This window comes from Triticum dicoccoides, chromosome 6B, assembly GCF_002162155.2.
Source record: "Triticum dicoccoides isolate Atlit2015 ecotype Zavitan chromosome 6B, WEW_v2.0, whole genome shotgun sequence".
In the NCBI taxonomy this organism is placed as follows: Eukaryota; Viridiplantae; Streptophyta; class Magnoliopsida; order Poales; family Poaceae; genus Triticum; species Triticum dicoccoides.
The window spans coordinates 617,666,130-617,674,339 of NC_041391.1; the positions used below are offsets into that span (position 1 = coordinate 617,666,130).

The 8,210-nt window shown below is 58.0% G+C and overlaps 1 pseudogene; it reads left to right on the forward strand.

Moving 5' to 3' along the window:
- The window catches only part of LOC119321334, a 44,850-nt pseudogene that overhangs the window by 26,089 nt on the left and 10,551 nt on the right, over positions 1–8,210 (forward strand).

The window sequence follows — 8,210 nt, forward strand, 5'->3', positions numbered from 1 at the left end:
AGGGGGAAACGGACGCGTCGGGTCTACACGGAGTGGATGTAGCTATGGGTTTGGCCCGGATGTTGCTTCCCGGTGTTCCTCTGGGCCGACCCGACACAACCGGGTGGAGAGGTCCACTGGTCAGAGCCCGTCCGTGCAAAGTCAAAGGGCTAGATCTCGTGGTCAAACGCTACAGGGTTAGCCGGGACGGGGGCCCTGGGGGGTAGCAATGCCACCGGAGCGTCGTACCGGGCCCTCATACATGCGGGGTGGTGTTGTGGCATGTCCGAAGAGGCGGCACGCGTCTCCGGGTTGTGGCCCCCCCTCACGGACGGCAATGAAACGGTAGTAGACGTTCTGCGGTAACGATGCAGCGTGAATATTATTAAATACTTGGAGCGCGATAAAATCATGAGTTTTTTACACAACGTGGGCACATGTGCTATAGGACTGATGGTAATTTTTCATAACTTTTTGTGATGGAGAAGTATCTGAACACTTCCCTCTACGCGGATTGCTCTTCGCACGTCTACGACTGTGGCCGGCGGCCTCCGGGGGCTAGCATACCGTCAAATCTTGCGTAGGCGGCCTCTCACAAATCTGGAAGTGTTGAGGCGGTTGCAAACGCCAAGCACGCGTCTCCGGGGTGTGCCCCCCCCCCTCACGGACGCCGCCGCCGCCGGCACCTGGAGGGGGGAAACGGACACGTCGGGTCTACACGGAGTGGATGTAGCTGTGGGTTTGGCCCGGATGTTGCTCCAAAGTGTTCCTCTGGGCCGACCTAACACAACCGGGTGGAGAGGTCCACTGGTCAAAGCCCGTCCGTGCAAAGTCAAAGGGCTAGATCCCGTGGTCAAACGCTACAGGGTTAGCCGGGACGGGGGCCCTGGGGGGTAGCAATGCCACCGGAGCGTCGTACCGGGCCCTCATACATGCGGGGTGGTGTTGTGGCATGTTCGAAGAGGCGGCACGCGTCTCCGGGTTGTGGCCCCCCTCACGGACGGCAATGAAACAGTAGTAGACGTTCTGCGGTAACGATGCAGCATGAATATTATTAAATACTTGGAGCGCGATAAAATCATGAGTTTTTTACACAACGTGGGAACATGTGCAATAGGACTGATGGTAATTTTTCATAATTTTTTGTGATGGAGAAGTATCTGAACACTTCCCTCTACGCGGATTGCTCTTCGCACGTCTACGACTGTGGCCGGCGGCCTCCGGGGGCTAGCATACCGTCAAATCTTGCGTAGGCGGCCTCTCACAAATCTGGAAGTGTTGAGGCGGTTGCAAACGCCCAGCACGCGTCTCCGGGGTGTGCCCCCCCCCTCACGGACGCCGCCGCCGCCGGCACCAGGAGGGGGGAAACGGACGCGTCTAGTCTACACGAAGTGGATGTAGCTGTGGGTTTGGCCCGGATGTTGCTCCAAAGTGTTCCTCTGGGCCGACCTAACACAACCGGGTGGAGAGGTCCACTGGTCAAAGCCCGTCCGTGCAAAGTCAAAGGGCTACATCCCATGGTCAAACGCTACAGGGTTAGCCGGGACGGGGGCCCTGGGGGGTAGCAATGCCACCGGAGCGTCGTACCGGGCCCTCATACATGCGGGGTGGTGTTATGGCATGTCCGAAGAGGCGGCACGCGTCTCCGGGTTGTGGCCCCCCCTCACGGACGGCAATGAAACGGTAGTAGACGTTCTGCGGTAACGATGCAGCGTGAATATTATTAAATACTTGGAGCGCGATAAAATCATGAGTTTTTTACACAACGTGGGCACATGTGCAATAGGACTGATGGTAATTTTTCATAATTTTTTGTGATGGAGAAGTATCTGAACAATTCCCTCTACGCGGATTGCTCTTCGCACGTCTACGACTGTGGCCGGCGGCCTCCGGGGGCTAGCATACCGTCAAATCTTGCGTAGGCGGCCTCTCACAAATCTGGAAGTGTTGAGGCGGTTGCAAACGCCCAGCACGCGTCTCCGGGGTGTGCCCCCCCCCCCTCACGGACGTCGCCGCCGCCGGCACCTGGAGGGGGGAAACGGACGCGTCGGGTCTACACGGAGTGGATGTAGCTGTGGGTTTGGCCGGGATGTTGCTCCAAAGTGTTCCTCTGGGCCGACCTAACACAACCGGGTGGAGAGGTCCACTGGTCAAAGCCCGTCCGTGCAAAGTCAAAGGGCTAGATCCCGTGGTCAAACGCTACAGGGTTAGCCGGGACGGGGGCCCTGGGGGGTAGCAATGCCACCGGAGCGTCGTACCGGGCCCTCATACATGCGGGGTGGTGTTATGGCATGTCCGAAGAGGCGGCACGCGTCTCCGGGTTGTGGCCCCCCCTCACGGACGGCAATGAAACGGTAGTAGACGTTCTGCGGTAACGATGCAGCGTGAATATTAGTAAATACTTGGAGCGCGATAAAATCATGAGTTTTTTACACAACGTGGGCACATGTGCAATAGGACTGATGGTAATTTTTCATAATTTTTTGTGATGGAGAAGTATCTGAACACTTCCCTCTACGCGGATTGCTCTTCGCACGTCTACGACTGTGGCCGGCGGCCTCCGGGGGCTAGCATACCGTCAAATCTTGCGTAGGCGGCCTCTCACAAATCTGGAAGTGTTGAGGCGGTTGCAAACGCCCAGCACGCGTCTCCGGGGTGTGCCCCCCCCTCACGGACGTCGCCGCCGCTGGCACCTGGAGGGGGGAAACGGACGCGTCGGGTCTACACGGAGTGGATGTAGCTGTGGGTTTGGCCCGGATGTTGCTCCAAAGTGTTCCTCTGGGCCGACCTAACACAACCGGGTGGAGAGGTCCACTGGTCAGAGCCCGTCCGTGCAAAGTCAAAGGGCTAGATCCCGTGGTCAAACGCTACAGGGTTAGCCGGGACGGGGGCCCTGGGGGGTAGCAATGCCACCGGAGCGTCGTACCGGGCCCTCATACATGCGGGGTGGTGTTGTGGCACTTCCGAAGAGGCGGCACGCGTCTCCGGGTTGTGGCCCCCCTCACGGACGGCAATGAAACGGTAGTAGACGTTCTGCGGTAACGATGCAGCGTGAATATTATTAAATACTTGGAGCGCGATAAAATCATGAGTTTTTTACACAACGTGGGCACATGTGCTATAGGACTGATGGTAATTTTTCATATTTTTTTGTGATGGAGAAGTATCTGAACACTTCCCTCTACGCGGATTGCTCTTCGCACGTCTACGACTGTGGCCGGCGGCCTCCGGGGGCTAGCATACCGTCAAATCTTGCGTAGGCGGCCTCTCACAATCTGGAAGTGTTGAGGCGGTTGCAAACGCCCAGCACGCGTCTCCGGGGTGTGCCCCCCCCTCACGGACGCCGCCGCCGCCGGCACCTGGAGGGGGGAAACGGACACGTCGGGTCTACACGGAGTGGATGTAGCTGTGGGTTTGGCCCGGATGTTGCTCCAAAGTGTTCCTCTGGGCCGACCTAACACAACCGGGTGGAGAGGTCCACTGGTCAAAGCCCGTCCGTGCAAAGTCAAAGGGCTAGATCCCGTGGTCAAACGCTACAGGGTTAGCCGGGACGGGGGCCCTGGGGGTAGCAATGCCACCGGAGCGTCGTACCGGGCCCTCATACATGCGGGGTGGTGTTGTGGCATGTCCGAAGAGGCGGCACGCATCTCCGGGTTGTGGCCCCCCTCATGGACGGCAATGAAACGGTAGTAGACGTTCTGCGGTAACGATGCAGCGTGAATATTATTAAATACTTGGAGCGCGATAAAATCATGAGTTTTTTACACAACGTGGGCACATGTGCTATAGGACTGATGGTAATTTTTCATAATTTTTTGTGATGGAGAAGTATCTGAACACTTCCCTCTACGCGGATTGCTCTTCGCACGTCTACGACTGTGGCCGGCGGCCTCCGGGGGCTAGCATACCGTCAAATCTTGCGTAGGCGGCCTCTCACAAATCTGGAAGTGTTGAGGCGGTTGCAAACGCCCAGCACGCGTCTCCAGGGTATGCCCCCCCCCTCACGGATGCCGCCGCCGCCGGCACCTGGAGGGGGGAAACGGACGCGTCGTGTCTACACGGAGTGGATGTAGCTGTGGGTTTGGCCCGGATGTTTCTCCAAAGTGTTCCTCTGGGCCGACCTAACACAACCGGGTGGAGAGGTCCACTGGTCAAAGCCCGTCCGTGCAAAGTCAAAGGGCTAGATCCCGTGGTCAAACGCTACAGGGTTAGCCGGGACGGGGGCCCTGGGGGGTAGCAATGCCACCGGAGCGTCGTACCGGGCCCTCATACATGCGGGGTGGTGTTGTGGCATGTCCGAAGAGGCGGCACGCGTCTCCGGGTTGTGGCCCCCCTCACGGACGGCAATGAAACGGTAGTAGACATTCTGCGGTAACGATGCAGCGTGAATATTATTAAATACTTGGAGCGCGATAAAATCATGAGTTTTTTACACAACGTGGGCACATGTGCTATAGGACTGATGGTAATTTTTCATAATTTTTTGTGATGGAGAAGTATCTGAACACTTCCCTCTACGCGGATTGCTCTTCGCACGTCTACGACTGTGGCCGGCGGCCTCCGGGGGCTAGCATACCGTCAAATCTTGCGTAGGCGGCCTCTCACAAATCTGGAAGTGTTGAGGCGGTTGCAAACTCCCAGCACGCGTCTCCGGGGTGTGCCCCCCCCTCACGGACGTCGCCGCCGCCGGCACCTGGAGGGGGGAAATGGACGCGTCGGGTCTACACGAAGTGGATGTAGCTGTGGGTTTGGCCCGACTGTTGCTCCAAAGTGTTCCTCTGGGCCGACCTAACACAACCGGGTGGAGAGGTCCACTGGTCAAAGCCCGTCCGTGCAAAGTCAAAGGGCTAGATCCCGTGGTCAAACGCTACAGGGTTAGCCGGGACGGGGGCCCTGGGGGGTAGCAATGCCACCGGAGCGTCGTACCGGGCCCTCATACATGCGGGGTGGTGTTGTGGCATGTCCGAGGAGGCGGCACGCGTCTCCGGGTTGTGGCCCCCCTCACGGACGGCAATGAAACGGTAGTAGACGTTCTGCGGTAACGATGCAGCGTGAATATTATTAAATACTTGGAGCGCGATAAAATCATGAGTTTTTTACACAACGTGGGCACATGTGCTATAGGACTGATGGTAATTTTTCATAATTTTTTGTGATGGAGAAGTATCTGAACACTTCCCTCTACGCGGATTGCTCTTCGCACGTCTACGACTGTGGCCGGCGGCCTCCGGGGGCTAGCATACCGTCAAATCTTGCGTAGGCGGCCTCTCACAAATCTGGAAGTGTTGAGGCGGTTGCAAACGCCCAGCACGCGTCTCCGGGGTGTGCCCCCCCCCTCACGGACGCCGCCGCCGCCGGCACCTGGAGGGGGGAAACGGACGCGTCGGGTCTACACGGAGTGGATGTAGCTGTGAGTTTGGCCCGGATGTTGCTCCAAAGTGTTCCTCTGGGCCGACCTAACACAACCGGGTGGAGAGGTCCACTGGTCAAAGCCCGTCTGTGCAAAGTCAAAGGGCTAGATCCCGTGGTCAAACGCTACAGGGTTAGCCGGGACGGGGGCCCTGGGGGGTAGCAATGCCACCGGAGCGTCGTACCGGGCCCTCATACATGCGGGGTGGTGTTGTGGCATGTCCGAAGAGGCGGCACGCGTCTCCGGGTTGTGGCCCCCCTCACGGACGGCAATGAAACGGTAGTAGACGTTCTGCGGTAACGATGCAGCGTGAATATTATTAAATACTTGGAGCGCGATAAAATCATGAGTTTTTTACACAACGTGGGCACATGTGCTATAGGACTGATGGTAATTTTTCATAATTTTTTTGTGATGGAGAAGTATCTGAACACTTCCCTCTACGCGGATTGCTCTTCGCACGTCTACGACTGTGGCCGGCGGCCTCCGGGGGCTAGCATACCGTCAAATCTTGCGTAGGCGGCCTCTCACAAATCTAGAAGTGTTGAGGCGGTTGCAAACGCCCAGCACGCGTCTCCGGGGTGTGCCCCCCCCCTCACGGACGCCGCCGCCGCCGGCACCTGGAGGGGGGAAACGGACGCGTCGGGTCTACACGGAGTGGATGTAGCTGTGGGTTTGGCCCGGATGTTGCTCCAAAGTGTTCCTCTGGGCCGACCTAACACAACCGGGTGGAGAGGTCCACTGGTCAAAGCCCGTCCGTGCAAAGTCCAAGGGCTAGATCCCGTGGTCAAACGCTACAGGGTTAGCCGGGACGGGGGCCCTGGGGGGGGGGTAGCAACGCCACCGGAGCGTCATACCGGGCCCTCATACATGCGGGGTGGTGTTGTGGCGTGTCCGAAGAGGCGGCACGCGTCTCCGGGTTGTGGCCCCCCTCACGGACGGCAATGAAACGGTAGTAGACGTTCTGCGGTAACGATGCAGCGTGAATATTATTAAATACTTGGAGCGCGATAAAATCATGAGTTTTTTACACAACGTGGGCACATGTGCTATAGGACTGATGGTAATTTTTCATAATTTTTTGTGATGGAGAAGTATCTGAACACTTCCCTCTACGCGGATTGCTCTTCGCACGTCTACGACTGTGGCCGGCGGCCTCCGGGGGCTAGCATACCGTCAAATCTTGCGTAGGCGGCCTCTCACAAATCTGGAAGTGTTGAGGCGGTTGCAAACGCCCAGCACGCGTCTACGGGGTGTGCCCCCCCCCTCACGGACGCCGCCGCCGCCGACACCTGGAGGGGGGAAACGGACGCGTCGGGTCTACACGGAGTGGATGTAGCTGTGGGTTTGGCCCGGATGTTGCTCCAAAGTGTTCCTCTGGGCCGACCTAACACAACCGGGTGGAGAGGTCCACTGGTCAAAGCCCGTCCGTGCAAAGTCAAAGGGCTAGATCCCGTGGTCAAACGCTACAGGGTTAGCCGGGACGGGGGCCCTGGGGGGTAGCAATGCCACCGGAGCGTCGTACCGGGCCCTCATACATGCGGGGTGGTGTTGTGGCATGTCCGAAGAGGCGGCACGCGTCTCCGGGTTGTGGCCCCCCTCACGGACGGCAATGAAATGGTAGTAGACTTTCTGCGGTAACGATGCAGCGTGAATATTATTAAATACTTGGAGCGCGATAAAATCATGAGTTTTTTACACAACGTGGGCACATGTGCTATAGGACTGATGGCAATTTTTCATAATTTTTTGTGATGGAGAAGTATCTGAACACTTCCCTCTACGCGGATTGCTCTTCGCACGTCTACGACTGTGGCCGGCGGCCTCCGGGGGCTAGCATACCGTCAAATCTTGCGTAGGCGGCCTCTCACAAATCTGGAAGTGTTGAGGCGGTTGCAAACGCCCAGCACGCGTCTCCGGGGTGTGCCCCCCCCTCACGGACGCCGCCGCCGCCGGCACCTGGAGGGGGGAAACGGACGCGTCGTGTCTACACGGAGTGGATGTAGCTGTGGGTTTGGCCCGGATGTTGCTCCAAAGTGTTCCTCTGGGCCGACCTAACACAACCGGGTGGAGAGGTCCACTGGTCAAAGCCCGTCCGTGCAAAGTCAAAGGGCTAGATCCCGTGGTCAAACGCTACAGGGTTAGCCGGGACGGGGGCCCTGGGGGGTAGCAATGCCACCGGAGCGTCGTACCGGGTCCTCATACATGCGGGGTGGTGTTGTGTCATGTCCGAAGAGGCGGCACGCGTCTCCGAGTTGTGGCCCCCCCCTCACGGACGGCAATGAAACGGTAGTAGACGTTCTGCGGTAACGATGCAGCGTGAATATTATTAAATACTTGGAGCGCGATAAAATCATGAGTTTTTTACACAACGTGGGCACATGTGCTATAGGACTGATGGTAATTTTTCATAATTTTTTGTGATGGAGAAGTATCTGAACACTTCCCTCTACGCGGATTGCTCTTCGCACGTCTACGACTGTGGCCGGCGGCCTCCGGGGGCTAGCATACCGTCAAATCTTGCGTAGTCGGCCTCTCACAAATCTAGAAGTTTTGAGGCGGTTGCAAACGCCCAGCACGCGTCTCCGGGGTGTGCCCCCCCCCCCTCACGGACGCCGCCGCCGCCGGCACCTGGAGGGGGGAAACGGACGCGTCGGGTCTACACGGAGTGGATGTAGCTGTGGGTTTGGCCCAGATGTTGCTCCATAGTGTTCCTCTGGGCCGACCTAACACAACCGGGTGGAGAGGTCCACTGGTCAAAGCCCGTCCGTGCAAAGTCAAAGGGCTAGATCCCGTGGTCAAACGCTACAGGGTTAGCCGG